The 22111-nt window shown below is 47.2% G+C and overlaps 2 protein-coding genes across 3 annotated transcripts in view; both read left to right on the top strand.

Annotated features, from left to right (window-relative positions):
- ATP7B (ATPase copper transporting beta) overlaps positions 1-22111 on the top strand; it is a 164980-nt gene that overhangs the window by 85586 nt on the left and 57283 nt on the right. The gene's annotated exons all lie outside the window — the stretch shown is intronic.
- Positions 583-22111, top strand: part of TMEM272 (transmembrane protein 272) — a 123272-nt gene continuing 101743 nt past the window's right edge. Inside the window, exon 1 of the mRNA XM_032150943.2 lies at positions 583-670. The gene's annotated coding sequence lies outside the window, so the exon portion shown is untranslated. The remainder of the gene's footprint in view (positions 671-22111) is intronic.

The raw sequence follows: 22111 nt of genomic DNA, 5'->3' as shown, positions 1-22111 counted from the left end.
GCCTCCCTGCACGGCCCAAGGGGCTTCGTTTTCAGTCTTCTGTGTGATTGTCACCTCGTGGGGTTCAGTAGAGAATTACGTCACTAGCGCCTGGCCTTGTGTGGCTTGGAGGAAATGGTACTGCCCAAATAGGAGGAAAACACAGCCTCCCTGAGCCTGCATTCTGCACGCTGCCCAGGGGCTTCAGAAAAGGAGTAGCCACAGCACCCCGAAGGGAGCATCTGTTTACCTGGCAGTGGCTCTCAGAGCAGCAGAATGGGTCCAGTTTTAGACTCTGAAGTTGGTTGTGATTGACAGAGCCCCTTGGGAGCAAACTAGTAGAGTTGGATTAAATTCTGGGTGAAACCCTTTTCTCCCACACAAAATAGTTTTAGTGATTTTTTTCAGTGTCCATTACTTGCCAGGGGCAGTTTTAGCAGCACTTTTGATAGATTACATCTAATCCTCCCAACCAACCAGCAAGGTAGCTATTACTGTCCACATTTTACAGGCAAGGAAACAGGCTCCAAGAGGCTGAGGACTTTGCCCAGGATGACATAGCCAATGGACAAGCCGTGTCTGTCAGCTGTGAAGGCTTCACTCTAATTGTCCTTCTACCTTGAACAGAAGTTTTCCTGATAAGAATAAACAAGGAAAAGGTCCTTGCCTCCTGGAAGAACAAATCTACCAGGTGATCTATTCATTGTTTCAACTCAGAATGCACTTGATTCAGGAGGTCATCTGACCTTCACCTTGGATGGTTAGTTTCACTTTTTACATATAGTTTTTGCAGGGTTTTATTTTATAAAATCCAAGCATGCCGTTGATTGTGTTTTCATTGTTTTCAGCACCCCCGCTCCAGCCCGCAGCACATTTCTGCTATTCGTCAGTAATTGTGCCCTCTCTTTATGCTTGCTTGGGGAATGTTGTTTTCTGGCTAGGCTGATCATTATCTAAAGAATCTAATTCTGTTGATTTTTAAAACTTTTAGGACCGTAAACATTGTTTTCATATATGGACATGGAAATATTTATATAATTTTATAGAAAATAACCTTTTAGATGGTCAAAGTCTAAGGAATTTTTTTGTCAGATAATCATTTCTACTTCAAAAACATTTCATGCAATATTAGAATAAAGTTCCTGTCATTCCTCTAAAAATCTGCCTGTGAGTGAGATGTGTGGTCAGAGACCAGTGCCATCCTGTCTTCACGAGGGCTTCTGTGAGGCACTGGCTTGGCTTCATGTCTTTTTAGGAGGCAGAGGAGGATGAGATTTTAACAGCAGGGGAAATGAGGGTGGGCAGAGCCCCCTTGATCTGCCATCCCCAGCACTGGTGTGAGTCCCTTTCTCTAATGCAGGCCTGCCTCAGCGGCGTGTGGGGAGAACACTAGAAGGCAGCTCCTGTCAAAGTCCCTGCCCCGCTGGATCGGACACAGGCTTAAATTACCACATCATTTGCACCCCTCTGTTCTAGGGCGAGTGTCTGCAAAAGGCTGTTCTCAAACACATCTCAATCAGGAGGGATATGTTTTGGGTTCCTTGGCCTTGAGGGAGTGGGTCAGGAGGAGGAGCAGAAAAATCTTGACTAGTGGGCTCTGCTGGGAAAGCTCTGTGGGCATCTTGGGGTGGCTGGGGGGTGTAAGTGAGCCACACCTGAAGGGAGTTGACAGTGTAATCTTCACCCACACCAGGACACCTTGAAGAGTGGAAGGAGGCACTATGAATAGTTATGCCAGGGTAACTGGCCTAAACCGGGACTATCCAGGCAAACTGGGACATGCGCTCACCTTCCTTCAAAGGGAAATAGACATTGTGACGTCTCCATTGACACAGACTACGTACTTTAGAACCTTGCCTAATCATAGATTCCAGAGAAATGCTGGTGGCGTAGTCCTTTATCATATTTCAGGGTTCCCCCGCATATCCACATCTTGGTACCTACACATCTCTGTCGAATCATTGAGGTGATTATCTCATGGCTCAATGTGACTGCATAGCTAGATGGCCAGCCCTGCCCTCCAGCATACCCTGGAGGACTTCATGCCATGCGTGCTTGACCGTTTTTCCGGATGCCTGGGTACAGAAATTTCATGTTGTGTGCATGTCCCGTTGTGAAAAGTGAGGGTGATACCACCTTAGGAAGGGATCCCATTTCTTTAGAAGATAGGTACTTTCTTTCTTTCTTTCTTTCTTTTTGTTATACTTTAAGTTCTAGGTACATGTGCAGAGCGTGCAGGTTTGTTACATAGGTATACATGTGCCATGGTTTGCTGCACCCATCAACCTATCATCTACGTTAGATATTTCTCCTAATACTATCCCTCCCCTAACCCCTCACCCCGCAACAGGCCCCGGTGTGTGATGTTCCCCTCCCTGTGTCCATGTGTTCTCATTGTTCATCTCCCACTTACAAGTGAGAATATGCAGTATTTGGTTTTCTGTTCTTGTGTTAGTTTGCTGAGAATGATGGTTTCTAGCTTCATCCATGTCCCTGCAAAGGACATCAACTCATCTTTTTTTTTTTTTTTTTTTTTTTTGAGACAAACTCATCCTTTTTTTGTGGCTACATAGCATTCCATGGTGTACATGCGCCACATTTTCTTTAGTTTATCATTGACGGGCATTTGGGTTGGTTCCAAGCCTTTACTATTGTGAACAGTGCCACAATAAATATAGTGTCCATGTGTCTTTATAGTAGAATGATTTATAATCCTTTGGATACTTTCTAAAACTTGATCACATTTTCCTGATATATTCCTCAGGCAGAATAAATCACAGCATTCCAAATAACTTTTAGTCTTTAAGACCTTAGTGAAGAATTGTGATGGGATTACCTTTTTAATAAACAAATGCAGTAATTCTCATTTTTTTTCAAAAATGATATCTGGAAATTGACATGTTAGAAAATAGGTTTTCAGATTATTCTGCTAGATTACCAAGGAATGAAGATTAATAAATAAAAACTTTTTAAATTAAAGATTAAAAATAAAAACTTATTTTTTATAAATCCAGCATAGACCAAAATCAGCCAATCAAATAGTTTAATTAGAAAGAGATTATTTGAATTTCAGCGTTTTTTTTTTTTTTGCTCTAAAAAATTATGACTGTTTTAGTAGGTAAATTTCCTAATGTGTATACAATTGACTTAGACAATTTTTATTTGCGTACATTTTTCTTAATTGCATCTTTGTTTTAAAAAAAAAAACAAGGAACGTATGTGCAAAGAAATGCTTTGAGCAGCCACTTACGCTGACTGTCAGTTTCCCTTTGCAGATTACCTTGATGTGTGAGGAAGGTGATTTGGTATTGGAAAGTATTGTGGAGCTAGGAGGAATCAAACTGCTCTATTTTCTTCATTTTCAAACTCACCTTGGGCAGGCACATAAACACCATTGTCCAGGCTTTCATTCCAGAGGGAGATGTCTACTTTGCTGTTTTTCTTTGTGTGAAGACAATGACAGTGGTTGAAATTACAGGATAGAATATGAGAATGCTAAGTAATGCTGTGAAATCCCAGAATCTCCTTTATTCAGGAAGATGAATAAACAGAGATGTAAAACCATCTAAGGGCTAAAATGAAAAGAATTAATGGAAATTTAACATTTTTGTCCTTGAAATGGAGATGGCTATTAACTGTTCTCAATTAAAACATAATAACTACTTATAGCAAAAAATTAAGCATATAGAAATATAGAAAGTGGGGGGAAAAGGCAAATACTCCCTCCCCAGCCCCAAAAGGAAAGCCGGTGAACGTGACTTCATGGAGGGATGTCCTTTGTGGATGGACCACATCGGGACATGGAGGGAGCAAAGCCTTCCTGCTCCTTGTTGACCAACACCTGACCAAGTGGCAGCCATCTGAGACAGAGGTGCTGCAGTGGCCTCAGAGAGGCCTGTTGAGAGCAGATCCAGGTCCCGGTCAGGTCAGGGGACAGGCAATGCTCAAGTACCTCCAGACTGCTGAGTGCTGGGTGCCTGGGCAGGTTCTGTCACTCATCTTGCCTGTCTGGCCCTCCTCACAGTGGCACTAAGAGCTATTTGCATAACTGTCTGATTTCCACAGATGGGACCAAGCCTCAGGTTGTTCAGCTAACTGTCCAGGACACAGAAGGGGCGTTCAAACCCATTTGGCACTGGCACTAAAGCCTGTAATCTATTATGCTCCCTCTGGAAAGCTCTCTCTCCCTCCCAAAGGTGAATGCTGGTGCTTTCCTTAGGAGGAGAATCTGTGCTTCCTCAGCATCCCTTGGTCACCTTACGTGGACAAGAAAGGTGTCCTTTGGCAGGACAGTGTAGCTTATCTCAAGAGCCACCCCGTGTCTGTCTGACCGAAACAACCTCCTAGTCTGCAGCTGGAGCCAATTTAATCATTTTTTATGCATCTAGAAATGCAAGTATCAGAAGGAAAACATGCGAGAAGGGAAAGAGCATGAGGCTGGAGGTTAGCTCTGCCACTGGATACCTCCATGCTACAATATATGCAACACCTGTACTTGCAGCCCAGGGTTTTAGAGCCTCAGACATGCATTTAGTGCAGAGTACATGTTAGGATGACTCAACAGTCAACGTATTTCTTTTTATCATCATGTACATCTGAGCTTCATGTTAAATATTCTTGCAAGTTTATATAACTTTTTTTTTTTTTGAGATGGAGTCTCACTCTGTCCCCAGACAGGAGTGCAGTGGCACAATCTCAGCTCACTGCAACCTCTGCCTCCCAGGTTCAAGCGATTCTCCTGCCTCAGCCTCCCAAGTAGCTGGAACTACAGGCATGCACCACCATACCCAGCTAATTTTTGTATTTTTAGTAGAGATGGGGTTTAACCATGTTGGTCAGGATGGTCTCGATCTCCTGACTTCGTGATCCACTCATCTTGGCCTCCCAAAGTGCTGGGATTACAGGCGTGAGCTACCACACCTGGCCTGGATAACTTTTTTTAAGGCTTGAACATTTTTTAAAAGAAAAGGTTTTTAAGGGGCTCACAGTATTTTTGATGGCTCCAAAGCTCCATGTTCTACCTCCTGTGTTTGGGTCTATAGGACTCCACCTCAAACCCCTGGACAGAAATCTGTCTTCAGCAGTTGATTACAAAGCTAGTACCCTGGTAGCTTAGAAAATAGATCCTGCGGTGTTTGGTTTTTGTCCTTGCGATAGTTTGCTGAGAATGATGGTTTCCAGCTTCATCCATGTCCCTACAAAGGACATGAACTCATCATTTTTTATGGGCATGTTCTCACTCATAGGTGGGAATTGAACAATGAGAACACATGGACACAGGAAGGGGAACATCACACACCAGGGACTGTTGTGGGGTGGGGGGAGGGGGGAGGGATAGCATTAGGTGATATACCTAATGCTAAATGACGAGTTAATGGGTGCAGCACACCAACATGGCACATGTCTACATATGTAACAAACCTGCATGTTGTGCACATGTACCCTAAAACTTAAAGTATAATAATAATAATAAAAAAAAGAAAAAGAAAGGAAAATAGATCCTCACCAAAGCCCCGGGGACCACTTTACAAACTGCTCCAGACCTCTGTTTTCTCATCTGTTTGATAAGAACTGTCCTTGTTACTGCCCTGAGCTGGGAGGATGGAAGGGGCAGTCCACAGGAAACCCGCACACAAGTGCAAGGTACGTAGTGGTCACAGGCGATCTCAACAGGCAGTGAATATGTCGTGCAGTCTCCCTCAGATCATCCTACCTCTTCGCAATTGAGTGCAGTCGAGGCCTCAGCCTTCTCATCTACACAAATGGGGATAATAATAGTTCCTGTCTCACAGTACTGCCATGAGGGCGTGATGTGGTCATCTGAGTAAAGCACTTAGAATAGTGCCTGGCACATCCGGAGTGCCCAAGAAATGCTAGTGGCTGTTGTCATCGTTGCTGTTAAGAGTGATGAGAATTATTGACCGCCTGAACGATGCTGGTGCACAGTGGGGATTGAGGACGTGAGTGTAAAGGGTGCTAGGGAACAAGAGTGTGGAGATGAGGAAAGTGATGAGTTTTAATGTGGCATTTCAGTCTGGGTTTAGAAGACAGGACCTTATCTCATTCAGCCCACCTGCCTTGTATTCAGTAATTCGATCATTTTCAGCAACCTTTTAAAATATCTTTCCCTTTTCTCCAGGACAGAATAACATCACCATTAGGTATGAATTCCTAAAGAATGTACTAATTTTTGATTAAAATAGAACAATCTTGCTCTGCTATTTCTGATGACCCAGCTTTGGGGGCTAAATATAAACCCAGCACAGTGGTGTGGTGCTTCCATCACAGCAGCGAGTGGGCCGTGGCATCGTGTGAATTTAATCACAGAATAACCTGCTATTAATAGTTCCCGGGATGGGGTAGGGAGCAGTGAGGGGATAGTCTATTTATTTATTTATTTTGGAGGAATATGGGTGTTTTATAAACTTCCATTTTCTTCTTCCTATTTAATGTTCGGAATTAATGCCAAAATCCATATAAGCTTAGATCCAGCTAAAAATGTTAACATGTGTTACTTCTGGGAACCTCAAAGAAGCTGATATTGCCTGTTTGTGACTTAGGATACATTTATTTGGGTTTATTGGGGTTTCCTGTAAAGTATGAAGCACTAGACGCTTCAGGCTGGGGGCTTTGTTTTCCCCTTAAAGCTCCACCCATCTCCAGTTAATCTTTGTTTTTCTGAATAACAGTGTTTTATATATATGTTTGTTTTATTATTTTATTTTTTAAATTGATATAATTGTATATATCTATGATGTGCAACATGATGCTTAGAAGTATAAATGCATCAGAATGATCTAGTAATGTTTTAATGTTACTCGTGCTATCAGTGTCAATTATCCTTGCTCCCTGTCCCACCTTAGAGCATTCAGAGCATAATTCCATCCCTCCTGCTCCCAGCATGCCCCTGTCCCCACACACACACACACACACACTCCCCACCCCCTCACCCCCAACCATGAAGGGACCTTAACCTGTTTTGCCTCTCACGGGCTCTTCCCTTCTTCCTGAGCCTAAACATGCAGGCTGCTCTAATCCTCCAGAGCTTTTCCCTATGTCATCCATGGCTTTACTCTGATTACGCCCTCACCTCGGCAGTGGGGAGGACTAGTGAATTGTGTCCACTGCCCACGAAGCGAATCTCCTGGAGGGACCTAGATTAGCTTGGCCTCTCCCAGCAAGTGGGAAGTCACCACAACAGGGGCTGTGGAGCTGGAGGTGGCTTCATCCACAGTGAGTGAGGAAGAGAAAAGCCACAGCAAGGAGGTCACTGTGGGAGGGGCTCCCATCTCCAGGTCCCCAGGGGAGTCCTGAGCCCACGCTGAGCCTGGGAGGATTCAGGGAAGGCACAGAGCCTGCCTCAAGGAACCAATGCAGGGAAGACAAGACACACGCATGTACACCACACACACCACATACCACGCACACATAGACACATACACCACACACACACACACCACATACCACACACTCATAGACACACACCACACATATATCTCACACTACACACACCACATACCACACGCACCTCACATACACATATGCCACACATACCACATACACATAGACACATATGCACAACACACATACCTCACGCACATTTACATACACATATGCACCACACCATACACCACTGCACACATAAACACACTACTACACACACAGCTAATGACAGAAGGAGCTCCTGTGTCTTAGGAGAGGGACTTGGTGAGGAGAAAAAATCATGTCTGGTCTCAGCTTTGGGGAGGAAGGGTGGCATCTGGGCTGGCACTGAAGTGTGATTTCATGGAAGAATATGAAGGTAGAGGCCTGGGTGGGAAAGGGGTGTCTAGGGGAAAGCCACATGGTCAGGGCAGAATGGGCAGAGTGTCTCTCCTTGGCGAGCTGTGGGAGGAAGTGTGGAAGGGGCATGAGTTACCAAGGAAGGCTCTGGTACACATCTCTATGCATCTCTGTAACTACCGGAACTGAGGGGCTGTCTGGGATAGCTCGCTCTGTGTGTCTATATTTGTGTGTTATGTGTAGGGGTGTGTGTGTATGTGTATCTGTGATGTGTAGGGATGTGTGTATTGCTATTGATAAACCATCTAGATAAGTACAAGGAAAGAAAAAAGTTAATTCCACCTTTGGTAGCATCTGTTCTAAGAATCACTTCCTTGTTTGTTTCAATGTCTATGGAAAGTGCTCACAGGTAGTACTTTTGCTGATGTAAGATGGCAATTAAGTGGAGAAATGATCAGAAAGCTGACACTATTTTCTACTAGTTTTTATCAGTTTTAGAAGTCAGTCAATAAAATGTGATGTTCCTGCCAGGTGCTTAGCCTGGTATGAAACAGTACTCCCGTCCTCAAACTGCTTTGCTGGGAGGGGCCTAGATGAAGGCAGTGGAGTTTTGGGAAAACAAATGAGCAACTAAGAAAGAGCTAAACAGTGGTGCACTCCTTCTAAGTGCAAGAGAAATTTAGAAAGGAGTAATCTCTAGTAATGCCAGGAAGGCTTCCCAGAGGAAGAGGTGTCAAGGGCCTGAGGTCCTTACGTGTGCTGGCTTGCCCCCTGCCGGCAGATCTTGTTATATCAAAGGTTCTGAGAAGTCCTGCAGCATAGAATCCACATTTCGCAAACATACTGGAGGGACCACAGATTCTCTCCTCCCACAATACAGTTTACGTCAGATACAGAGAAGAGATCTTCTGGGAATGCTGCTCAGAGAGGGTGAGAACTGAGTGAGGTCAAGCACAGGAGGGATTTGCTCGGGAGGGGAGGAGAGGGCTTATGGTCCAGGTGGTGCATGATTGTTGTATGCGGTGAGGGGTGCATCCTGGCTGCTGTGGGGAGCAGGAAAGGGGATGAGTAGGCTGAGTGGGGCCACACTGTTTGGAGACAGGCAGAATTCAGGCAGGACGGAAGGAAGCAGGCACAGTCAGGAAGTGCTCTCTTCTTTCTCTTCCACCAACTCAGGAGACTCCACCATCCCCTCTCTGCCCCCTTTTCTGAACCGTGGCCCCAAGCATGCAGAAGTGGGGGTCCTAGGAAGAATAACAGGGCAGATGGGGGCCCCATCCCTGGACTCAACCCCACTGGCAGGATTGTGAAGGCCCTCAACAGACCCAGCACCCCCTCTCCTGGGACTAGGGGAAAGAGGAAAAGAGGTTTTTGTTTTTGTTTTAGAGAAGGGGTCTGGCTGTGTTGCCCAGGCTGGTCTGGAACTCATGGGCTCAGGTGATCCTCCTGCCTTGGCCTCCCAAAGAGTTGGGATTACAGGTGAGAGCCACTTATGCTTGGCCTGAGGGGGTGTTTTTTTGGTTGTTGTTTTGTTTTAAACAGTGGGGGAGGAGAGTCCAAATGACATCTGAGTAGGGCGCCAACCTCTAGAAGGCCACCAGGTGACCAGTCCCAGACAGGAGTGACTAAAGGGCAAGGCTCTGGGGAGAAGCAGCTGTAAGGCGGGAGGGTAGCTGAAAGGTTGAGGAAGGGGTGGTTTTCAAAACTGATCAGGAGTAGGTCCTTCCTCCTCTTCTTTACCCAGCCCCAAGCCCTGAGGGTGCCTGATGCTTATTATTAACTCGAGATAATTCATAGAGCCCCCAAAGGGGCTTCGCCTGAGGGGTGTCAAAAGGCAGGTACCCACCTGGGGAAAATAGGACCAAACTGCTGCCTGTGGGTGAGATTTTCTCTTGATGTTCACCTGCAATGAAACCAGAGTGCCTCCTAGCTTTGGAGGACAGCTGCTCATCTCTGCAGGGGTGGCTGAGGGCTAATTGGGCTTGAGGGATTGTCCCCCTGTCCTCTCCTCCCTTCCTTTCCCCTCCCCTCCCCTTCCTTCCCCTCTCCTCCCCTCCCTTCCCCTCTCCTCCCCTCTCCTCCTCTTCTTTTACCCCCTTCTCTCCTTCCGTCTTCCTTTTTTCCATCCCTTCCTTCTCTCCTCCCTTCTTTTTCTCTCTTCTTCTTCTTTGAACAGGCAGCTTTGGAGCTGTTTGTCTCACCAGTGGCTCTCAAGTCCACAGTGCCAGCCCCAAAGCATCTGAGTGGTGGCTGCGGGCACTTTCCACTGTGAGATGTGCTGCCTGAGGGTCTGGTGCTTGGCCATGGGCTTTCAACCGATCTCAGTGTGGGTGTGGCACAACTGACACTGTTGCTTTTCCTGGCCTTAACAAGCCACCCGTTCCGTCACCTCCCCAGGTGGCTGTGGTGGCAGTGAAGCCTGTCAGGTCACAGAGCAGCTCCTCACCAGCCCATCGCATTCTGTCTCTGGAGAGGTCCTATCACAGGTGATGGGGCAGGGAGGACTGAGTCATAGCCCAGATCTCAGTGTCTACGACTGGACTTGGTTTGTCAAAAGTGTAGTCTCCCATCCCTGCTGGCGTTGGCAGGCTGCAGTGCAGAGTGCCTAGGGCTCATCAGGATTTGCCAACAGAGGCTTGTCCAAGAATCATCCAGCCAGCTCCATGTGAGGTTACATTGCCATCACCTGACTCTGATGGAGGATTCAGACACCCCACTCCACGCCTCCAGCACCACACCCTGCAGCAGGCAGAACAGTGGTCCCCAAGACATCCTCATCTGAATCCTCAGAGCCTGTGAATGGCAAAAGGAGCCCTGCACATGTGATTAAGGGTCTTGACATGGCAAGAGGATCCTGGACCATGTGGGTGGCCCCAGATAATCACAAGGGTGTTTCTAAGAGGAAGGTAGGAGGATCAGAGAGGAAATGCAATGATAGAGGAAGAGGTTGGAGGGATGCGATTGGAGATGGAGGCAGGGCCACAAGCCAAGGACTGTGGTGGCCTCAGAAGCTGGACGAGGCGAGGAATAGATCCTCCCCTAGAGCCTCGAGAAGGACCCAGCCCTGCCCACATCTTGATTTTAGCACATAAGACCCATTTCAAACTTCCAACCTCTGGGACGGTAAGAGGACAAATTTGCATTGTTTTAAGCCATGAAGTTTGCAGTAGTTTGTTACAGCTGCAACAGGAAGTGAATCCACCCACCTAAGCTCTTCTGCAGGTGTGATCCCTGTCCCACAGGAGTCACTGCTGTCGCCTGGCAGGTTGAGGCTGCAGTGAGCTGTGATCACACCACTGTGCTCCAGCTAGGGTGACAGGACCAGACCCTGTCCCCAAAACTAAATAAATAAAAATAATTTTAAAAATTACCGTGAAAAATATCAACTGCTTTGTATATAGAAATACAACCCAGCAGTCCTGGGAACAGGAGCCTAAGCCTGGGCCATGCCCACCCAAGACTTCTCTGAAGAAACCTCTGAAGCTGAGTGCATTTGGGAATCACTAGTGTATAAACAGGGCTCTTTCCTGGAGATGACCCCTCCTGTGTTTATCTGCCCCGTGAGTCATTAAGAAAAGGGCATGTGCCCAGCATTTCCCAACGATCTGTGAAACATTTTTTCAAGTGATAACTCCTGCGGTTGGATGGTCTGTAAAGGATGAACTGATATGCCATCTCCACCCTGTGACACTCCCTACTCAAGAGGCCAGGGCTGCCTGCAGAGAGGTGTGAGGAAGGAACAAGAAAACAAAGACGTTAAGTCTTGACGGTTATGTTTTAAATAGCACAACCCACATGTATAAATGAAAGAGTGGAGAGAATGCATGATCAGGCTGAACCAACCCACGTATCCCCAACACACACACACACACACACACACACACACACACACACACACATATGCACACACACTGGGTGGGGAGGGACACTGATGAGAAAGAATGTGAGAAAGATTACATCAGGTTGAGTTTCTGAGAAAATGCTTTGGACCTCCGCTCCCCAGCTGAGTGGGAGAGGGGGGAGAGCAGGGGGCACATGTCTGTGAGAGAAAGATGCTTGAGCCCCTTAAGTTCCGATGGCTTGAAGGTAGAGCAGACCATTATCCCCTTATGCTGCATTAATGTCCTGGAAGGGGAGTTGCCCAGAGCTTCCCCTGTGGCCTGGGTGAGCAAAGGACAGGTGCTGCCTGGATGTGTGCTCAGGTGGGCTTCTGACAGCAAGAGCTCTGAGGCAGAGGGTACCTGGTGTGCCTTAGAGAGGCACAGCCCCCAGGGGTGCCCCACCTCGGTAGATTCCATTGCCTGGAGGTAGACTCGCAGGAACTGCTCTGAGCTTAGACACTGAAGACTGAGGAGCAAATCTGCTGCTAGGCTGGGATGAGCAGCCTTCTTTCCTGCCCTTGGATCATTTAAGTCTCCTGGATTCCTGTGAGACTTTGGGAGCCTCCTGGAGTCCAGTAACAACCAATCTGTAATTTCCAGCCCAGTGGAATTAGAGGCTGGAATAGCAATTGACTAGAGACCCAGGTTTATGGATTGAGAGGCAAACCTGCTAGATATCCGAACACCTGCTCTGCACCAGGTCTTGAAGGAAAACCCAGGCTTGCCCCATCTCTTGCCACACCCCTTACTGCTCATGGTCACTGCAGGTACTTGACAGCCTGAGAAATGTGCAGCCGCTTCTCCATTCTCAGATCAATGTCTGCGTATTGACCAGGGTCAGCACTCAGTGGCTGCCTCCTGATCCAGCGAGCCCTCTGCCTAGCTCCTCTCCCACCAGGCGTCGCAGAACTGTGAATTGCAGTTATCAGAAGCAAAATGAAATGAGTTTGAGCCTAAGGGGAATCCATAATTGGGGTGCAGGAGTGTTGCAGTTTCACAGCTGGGCCTCAGGCATGACGGGGCAGAGAATCTGAAGGCCACCGGAAGTCCACTTGCAACAAATACTCATTAGGTGACTGTTGCAATTGTAGGTGAGGGATCTACAGCCAAGAATCCATTCAAACAAGGCTCCTGTCCTTCATGAGTTTACATTCTAGTGGAACAAAGAAACAGCAGTGATAGGCAAATCCTGTCATTTCTGCCAGTGGAAAGTGCCATGAAGACACTGTAGCAGGACAGCAGGGTAGAGGAGGCAGTGATGAGAGGTAGGGAGGGGGATTGCCATGGGAAGATGCTGCCCTGTGAGTGTGAAAGCCCTGAGGGGACCCGGCTGGGAGGGCCAGCGCTGGTGCACATGGGTAGGACGGAGGGAGGCAGGAAGGACAGGCCCAGATCTCAAAGAGACCAGCAGAGCAAGAAGTTGACACTTCATTGCAAAGCTGCTGGAAGACATTGGAGGGCTTGAAGGAGGGGCGTGACATGATTTGCTTCATGTGATGAGTGGATTGTAGGGGAGTGAAGAGGCCATGCCCTACCCAGACCCTCCTCAGGGCTCATGTGTGCTGCCTGGCACAGAGCAGGAGTGGAAATACACATTGGCTGAATTACTGTCAAAGTCTTATCTTTTCTCTGTCGAGTCTTAGCTGGCTTGAGACCATGTAGTTCCCTTCATCTGGAAAATGACACCAAATATTCTATAACTAGCTTTTATCAGATGCCTGTTTCAGGAGCAGTGCAAAATACAGGCGGCAGCTTACATCTTTCTGCTGAGAGGTAAAATGCTTGCTGAGAGTATGTTCTTTGGTTGCAGGCATATACATTGCTATTAAAATGCCTCTTGGATTCCTCACTGCAACGTCATACCTGGACTTCCACAAAATAATTCCACATATTGCCTAGTCCTTAGCTCCTGAGCCTGGTGATAGTAAGCCTCCCTCCCTCCTTTCCTTCCTTCTTTCCTTCCTTCCTTCTTCCTTTCCTTCCTTCTTTTTCTCCTTCATGTTAATCCACTATGAGCTAGGCATGATGCACTAATAGCATAGAGATGAAGTGAATACCTTCTCTGCTTGCGTTTGAGTGGGGGAGTCAGAAAAACAAACAAGCACAAGAAAGTGTCACGGGGACGCTGGCAGGTGAGGAGAGCGACATGCTCATACAGGTGCACAGCAGGAGACCCGCAAAGGCAGGTCACCATGGCACCTTTTGCTCGGGACACAGCCAAGACATCCGCTTAGGGAAGTGGACAGACAACTTGTGATGTGTGTCATAAGAGAAAGTATTTCCTCTGCAGCGTTCAGAATGAACCAGCAGGATCTATGTGTATCAATGAGGAAAACACAGTGTTGAGTGAAAAAAATTACAGACAGATACCTAAAGAGTAATGAAGATTAAAAAAAATCGTTTTATGTATTGTTCTAGACACCAGCCTCTGTGGTCAAAGTACAAACGTGGTCTGGGGCTATATACCAAGTTCAGATTGGTGGTTTCCTATGGGGAGCAAGGGAAGAGAATAGGGTCTGGGAGAGGTGTGTCAGGGCCTTCAGCTATATTTGTAACTTGTTATTTCTAAAACTATGAAGCAAATATACCAAAATGTCAGCACTGGTTAAAGCTGGGTAGTGGGTCAGGGATTTTGTCTTCTGTGTTTATATACATATTTAAAATATGTGTAAATTTTTAAAAATACATGTGGGTCTGGTGTTTGTAGAGAGGGCAGGATTAAAGCTATAACATTGGCTCACCTTCGCAGCAAGCTCAGGTGAATCAGTGGGCTGGGGAGTTTCACCCGGGCCTCGGCACTGGCTACCAGCACCTCATACAGAGGTGAGCAAGGGCCTTGGGAACCACTTATTTTTCACAAAGCAGGTAGAGAAAGAGAAGGAAAAGATGGGAATAGGAGGAGGTCTCAGAAAGGAGCAGAGCCAGGAGAGATGTGTGATAAGGAGGTCCAGGAAAGAAAAATAATTTCTAATTATGGGCCGGGCATGGTGGCTCATGCCTGTAATCCTGGCACTTTGGGAGGCCAAGGTGAGTGGATCACTTGAGCTCAAGAGTTCGAGACCAGCCTGGGCGACATGGCAAAACCCTGTCTCTATTTAAAAAAAAAATTTTTTTTTCACAAATTAGCCAGGCATGGTGACGTGTCCCTGTGGTCCCAGCTACTTGGGAGGCTGAGGTGGGAGGATCGCTTGAGCTGGGGAGGTTCAGGCTTCAGTGAGCTGTGATTGCACCACAGTGCTCCAGCCTGGATGACAGAGCAAGACCTTGTTCCAAAAACTAATTAAATGAATAAAAATAGTTTAAAAAATTACATGGAAAATGTCAACTGCTTTGTATGTAGAAATACAGAGACTAAGAGTGAATCCCCATATACCCTCCCTGAACATCTTGAATTAAATAATTGTCAAGATTTTGCCATATCATTTTTGCTTCTTCTATTCTTCCTTTTCTTTCTTTTTCTCTTTTTTATTTGCTGAAGTAATTTAAAGTAAATCCCGGACGCCATGTCTTTCCACCCCTTCATACTGCCGTGTGCAATTCTAAAATATCCAGACACTGAGAAAGATTTTTAAAGAGGGAAGTGTCAGTCACATTAAATGTTACAGATGACTTGAGATGAGGACCAAGGGGCTGTCAGGAAAGTTCCAGGATGGTGAACAGCTGAAGGTGCAGAGGTGGCAGGAGGAAGTGCTGACCCTGAGGCATTGCTGCAATTGGCACAGGAATTGCTGGAGTTCACAGAGGGCCTTCGAGAGAAACATTCAAGAAATGCCAATCATTATTTTGAGAACTGTGATGGTAAAGAGGAGAAGGAAGATCACCTTTGAGCATGCAGGGGTGAGGCACAGAAATATTTTTAGGATGGAGAGTGATCAATATTTGGAAGCTCAGGTGACAGGTATGAAAAAGGAAGCAAAATTGATGGAAGAAATTCCCAGAGGGACAGAAGGGAATGAGAGGACACTGGGGTGAATCTCTCTAATAAACAGGAAAGAAGTTACTGAAACATCTAGAGGTGGGAGGAGAGGGGCGACATTCTCGGAGGACACTGAGTTTGCAGTTTGGGACATGAGAATTCGGAACTCCCTGGGGGCAGAGACTGGGGTCAACCCAGGATTGTGATGATATTGTGATTTATCGGGTGGCTGCTGCAAGCACTTTTGTCATCTCATTTAAGCCCCATCAGCGCGTTTTACAGCTCAGGAATATGAATACAGAGATGTTAAGTAACTTGCCCAACACATGCTTAGTAAGTAGCAGAATTGCTTTTAGCACAGGGTCCTTCTGCACAGCCCCTGAGGAACACTGTCCTTAAACCGCAGGACTCACTGGTAGCACTAGTCCTCAGCAGCATGTGGGTTTCCCTAGCATCTCCCAGAAAACAGCTCACTGGATTGGCTCAGGTGTGTAAGGGTACCTGGATATGTGAGCAGGGCAGCGGTGGCAGAAGATGGAAGATTCAGGAACCTAGGGGTGCCTGCCCATCTTTGTTCTTGAATTATATTATTTCCTCTGGAATTCCTGCTTCTGCTCTCTCCCTCTTTCCTTCCCTGAGCACCCTCTCTGGGGCAAACTCCTTTTTGTCCCCAGCTGCCCCCAGTCTTTTACTCAGGCTTAATAAAACTTTCCTTCACCTGGCAGCATCACGTCCCCACCAACCTGCTGCCATTTGTTGAGAAAGAGAGACCTGGGATGTCGCTGGTCCACTGGCAAGTCACTTAGACGAGGAAGGAACAGTTGCCCTGTGAAGCTCCTTGGTGATGTTTGCAGGTGCAGTGTGGGACTAGGAGGTGGGTGGGCTGGCACTCGTAAGTCATATTCATGCTCTTTAGTGAGAGTCCGTCTGGTCAGCAGATGGGCAACTAGGGCTTAGGCCCACAGGTTAGTGTTAACCGGGCCTTACTTGTTGTCCGCATAAGGGAATGGAGAAAACACTGGTGAGCGAGACAGACCTGAGTTTGGATCACCTCAGGTGATCACGCAGCTTCCCAGAGCCTGAGGATGCAGTGAGAATGATGCCAGAGAATGATGCATGGGAATGCTCAGGGGGTGGAGGAAGAGTTGAAGGGGTAGAAGGGTGCTGAATTCTTGCTGGTTTAATTGAAGGGGGAAAGAGTGTGTTTAAATAGGATTCTCAGAAGAAAAATCCCTGAGGTAAAATAAATTTTAGGTGGATGATTTAAAAGATGAAACTTAAGGATTTCTTGGGTAACTGACCTGAGGTGACCCTGAGGGGCTCTGGGCCAATGGCGCCCCAGGGAACCAGGCCATGCCTGGGATGCAAACCTAGGAAGGAGGGCTGGGCTCGGTCCACGCTTGGATGGCTGGAAGGGCCAAACCCGAGCCAGCACCTGGCTCCATGTGGCTCCTTTCTCTGAACTAAAATGCAGACTAAAATAAGACGTTTTCAACAAGGGAAGAATGCATTGATGATAGCTACCACTTTTTGAACCTTAAATATATGCCAGGCACCCTGATAAGTACATAGAAACCTTTTACATATCTATTCTCCCCAGCTCTCACACAGCCCATATGTAAAATACTATTGTTCTTGCTATTTCATGGAGAAAGAACTGAGACCACAGTACAGAGGCCATTCACTGGGCCATGCACTGGGCCATGCACTGGGCCATTCACTGGGCTGTTCACTGAAGCTTCTCCCTCAAGGCTTCTGTAATGCACAGGTCCCTGTCAGGCTCTGGAAGGGGCCCAGCCATGGGTTCTCTTGGTCATGTGTTTTGCAAGTTTTGCAAAGTTAGTTACTAATATTTCACTTGTAATTGGTTAAGATAGGTTTCTTCATGCCGATGTCCCCTCCAGCACATACACGTTCCTTTTGTTAAGTGTCAGTGATTTTTTTTTCTTCTTTTTGAGATGAGGTCTCCCTCTGTCACCCAGGCTGGATTGCAGTGGTGTGATCTTGGCTCACTGCAACCTCTGCCTCCCGGGTTCAAGCGATTCTCCTGCCTCAGCCTCCCGAGTAGCTGGGACTACACGTGCACACAACCACACCCAGCTAATTTTTGTATTTTTAGTAGAGACAGGGTTTCACCATGTTGGCCAGGAAGGTCTCCACCTCTTGACCTCGTGACCTGCCTGCCTCAGCCTCCCAAAGTGTTGGGATTTACAGGCGTGAGCCACTGCTCCCTGCCAAGTGTCAGTGATTTTAAGGGGAAAAAGTCATTGAGTTGGGGATCCGATTAGTTTGAATGAGTGAGATCTATTCAGATGATTTGCTACCACTTCTGTGTATCAAGTGCTCCCTGTATAGGAATGACTTCCAGGACCCAGGACTACTCCCAGTGTCCACTTCCTGACTCACCCAGGGGCATGGTGACAGGGGCGTGTCTCTGCGTATATGTAGAGGAACACGAACAGTAGAGGAACCCCAGATCTGTAGCATGTGGAGTTCAAAGCTACTCTGGAGAATTCTCCCAATTATCTGACATGTAAAATTGTTAGCAGAGTCAATTCTCATCAACAAAGGTCTCTCTTGTCAGGAACATACTTAATGTGGCCTATATACTTTTAAGCACATCATGCATTGTTTTCTTTTTCAATGGCAATTCCAAGAAATACAATTCACTGCAGCTGTTGTATCTTTAGGGCAGAAATCAATAGTAGTGCTGTATCTAATGAGTATGTCTATGCGTGAAGTGGCATATTCTACACATTCCAACTATCGATAATGAAACATTTCTATTAACCTTGCTAGGGAAAAGGCTGAATTATCTTTTATAAAATCATAGCCAGATGAAGAGTCAGTCAGAGCCCCAAAGCACAGGATAAAAGTATTGCAGAAGTATATTGGTTGATAAAAACGTGAAATGATTTTTCTGTGTTGTTCACTGTTTTTGCGGTACTTTCCAGCTCTTCAATATTTGTAATTTGCCGTGAAGTCTTTACATTCTAAACATCAGTTTTGTACCTAATTTTGTATTTGTAATTTTATATCCTTCTTTTCTTAAGGAAAATACTCCAGATTGTATAAGATTTAGGCCCACAAAACCTGAATTGATTCTTGACAGAGTAATTAAGTAACAGCTGAAATCACAGCCACTAAATGGCCAAGCCAGGATTTGAAGCCGGAATTCAAATGTGGGCCTCAAAAGGACGTCTTGGACTCTAACATGTGCCCCTGGAGTCCGGGTCTTGTTAAAGTTCAGATTCTGACTCAGTAGATGTGGGCTGGTGCCCAGGTGCTGTGAGGCTGCTGCTCTGTGGGCCACACTCCGAGGAGCCAGGATCTCTCAGCTAATGTGCTCTATGGCCAGCTCTCAGACAGTGCAATTAACCATTGCCACTCAGGGAGGTTGTGGGACTTGCCCAGAGTAGCAGAGTCAGAGGCTGAACTCACAGCTACATCGCCGGCCTTACATGGTGGCAGGTGGGCTAAGTGGGGAATCCCAGGAGTCAGCTCTGGGTCCCCAAGAGGAATGTCCCTTCCAGCCCCCTACACCTCAGGTGGGAGCTGCCTGTCCCCTGTTCCCTGAATTGGCCTGAGATGCTGCAGTCAGTCTCAAGACCTGCAAGGCGAGCAGGAGAGCACTGGCGTTTCCAGTGCGACAGACATACCTGGCTGACCTCTACTTGCCTGGCTTTCTCCACCTTGGTGATAGTGCTGCTCAGCCCCGCTAAGCGCCAGTTTCCCTGTGTATTAAACGAGCTTAATATGACCCACCTCATCGAGTTATTCATGGATTAAATGAAGCATTATATGACAAGTTACAGGATCCAACTCTGCATGCATTGGCCCATAGCACCCGTGGAACTGGTGATTGTTGTTCCTGAGCTAAACTGACCTTGGGAATCAAGTGACTTCTTCTTGCAGCATGTACTCTCAGCTTCCTTTTTTCTCAATATGTGTGAAGAAGAAACTGTGTTAGAATAGAAAGACATCTGCAAACATCTCACACCCTGCAGAGGGCTGAACAGAGGTAAGGGCTTGATGGCAGCTAATTGTTCCCTGACAGATGTCAGCTTTGCCTATCTGTCTCTCTTAACGTGTTTGCAGCTGTGCAGCAGGCTGACAGCCTCTGCCATTCTCTTTCTGCCTGGGTCCTCCCAAATGCACCCAAAATCCCAGCCATGCTGCTTGATCACCACAGGCCTGCCTGATGACAACAGGCTGTGGTGATTTTATTTGTCATCTTTAGAGCATGTGTAGCAGTATTTCTTTCCCAGAGGCATCAGATGTTTGTACTGCATACATCTTTTCCAGGAGAAAAGGCTAATAGATGAGGGCAGGCTGTATTTCCTGGCTGTCCCAATCCTCTGGAGACTTCCTGGTCATTAGCATCCTCCAGAAGGACATGCACCATAATAGCTGCAGACTCTAGGTGGTGCTGCCCCAGGCCCTGTAGCCTAGAGCATCCGACATCAGTTGCAGCCTGGCCTGGGTTTGGGTTATTTTAAGCTGCGCCTGCAATGCAGCTGCAAATCCAGGAAAAGAGAACTGAGGGGCCTGCTCATCAGGGAAGAGCCCAGTAAGCACACGTTGTCACTGGCTTAGAGAGCAAGGAGACAATATAATTACAGTCATTCCAAGAGGTTCATTCTGCTGCATTGCCCTTTTCAGGAGCACCCCTCCCATTTCTTTGGCGCCAATACTATTTTTTAAAAACCTTCCTGGTAAATTTCAAAATGCCACTGGTAAAAGCAAACTGCCTCACTTAGCTCCTTGGTTATTTGTTTAAAATTCAGTGTATCTCAGTAGAATTTTTTTATGCAAGGGATTGAAGCTCCTGACCCTGCCGTTTGGGGGAAGGGGATGTCTAAGAGTAGGGGGAGGAGCTTTCACCTTCAACTCGAGGACCTCAACTGCATTCCACGTGAAGCATTAGCTTTAGGACAACATGAGCACAGACTGAACCCTGAGAATGCAGTTTGCCCACTCATCTATTAATTTGGTGTGTGAATGAACAGGCTTTGCCCAGAAAGAGGAAGTGGTGAAGCTGTGAAATTGCGTTCCTTGGAAAGCTTTGTTTGGTGGACACCTGTTAGTCCTGAATGGCGGGCAGAATCCTGGGTTCACAAGTGTTAATTTTCTAACTCTGAAGCTCCTTCTATTGTCATTTCCATCCGTCTAACTTTTCAGATTCCTAAGTATTTCTTCTGCTTCATTCATATATGTATTCATTCATCCATTCAGTGAGCATTCATTAAATGTGAACTATGTGCCAGGACTGCACTGGACATGGGGACCACTGTCCCTGCCCTTGAGCTTCCAAGGCCGTGGTGGGCGGATGAGAGGGGGTCAGTGGGCAGACACCGAGGTCAGTGCTGCTGGTAGCCCACGTGTCTAGGGGCTGGCGAGGCTTCTTGGAGTGGTCCTAGAGAAACAAGTTGGCAATGATTAGGGAGGAAGTTTAGTGAAAGAAAGAGAAAGGCGTTTAGAGGGAAATTTGGAAAGTGTGGCCAAAGCGTGTACCATGTAAACCCTCTCTCCAGTCCCCCACAGCTTTTAGTAAGAGATCAGTTTCCCAAGAATGTACTGTGGGCTGGGAGCTGTGTGGAGGATGTGCCAGGCATGGCTCGGTGCTCCTGAGGCTGCTGCCCCCACGTGACACGGAGAAGGCTGTTTGCAGAACAGCCACAGGTGGCAGCACAAAGAACAAGTGTGAATGGGAAACAGGTCCCAAGAGCTCTGCCTCCCTCTCATGTGTCCATTTGCTTCTTAATAATTACCGGGCCGGGCGCGGTGGCTCACGCTTGTAATCCCAGCACTTTGGGAGGCCGAGGCGGGTGGATCACGAGGTCAAGAGATTGAGACCACGGTGAAACCCCGTCTCTACTAAAAAAAAATACAAAAAATTAGCCGGGCGTGGTGGCGGGCGCCTGTAGTCCCAGCTACTCGGAGAGGCTGAGGCAGGAGAATGGCGTGAACCCGGGAGGCGGAGCTTGCAGTGAGCCGAGATCGCGCCACTGCACTCCAGCCTGGGTGACAGAGCGAGACTCCGTCTCCAAAAAAAAAAAAAAAAATAATAATAATAATAATAATAATTACCGAATACCTGCTGCACGCACTGTCCTCGGGACTGGGAAAACAGGGAAAACCGCCGCATCTTGGCCCTTTTGGACCTTTACATAATGATCAGCAAATAGATGAATCTGTGGTTTGTCAGACCATGATGGAGGAAGACAGCTATGGAGAAAGACAAAGGAAGGAAGTGAGATAGAGCCTGCAAGGCTAGGGTGAGGGTGGGAGGTGCCACACTGACAGGTGACATTCAGACAGATCCTTGAGGGTGTAGCCATGTGGGTGCCTGAAGTAAGGGTGGTCCAGGCAAAGGAAACAGAAGCGGGAAAGCTCCGAGGCAGCAGTGGGCTTGTTGTGTTCAGGGAAAGGCAAGGAGGGGAAGGCAGAAGCAGAGCAGTGGGAGGGAGCGGGTCGGAGAGGAGGAGACGGAGCTGGGCAGTGCATGGAGGGCCGGGAGGCTCTGTCTCAGGCAAGTTTAGAAGCCAGTGGA

The sequence above is a fragment of the Hylobates moloch genome, unplaced genomic scaffold (assembly GCF_009828535.3).
Source record: "Hylobates moloch isolate HMO894 unplaced genomic scaffold, HMol_V3 SCAFFOLD_4, whole genome shotgun sequence".
NCBI classification, from domain to species: Eukaryota; Metazoa; Chordata; class Mammalia; order Primates; family Hylobatidae; genus Hylobates; species Hylobates moloch.
The sequence above is the reverse complement of the archived record's forward strand: the minus strand, read 5'-3'. Positions and strand labels throughout refer to the sequence as shown.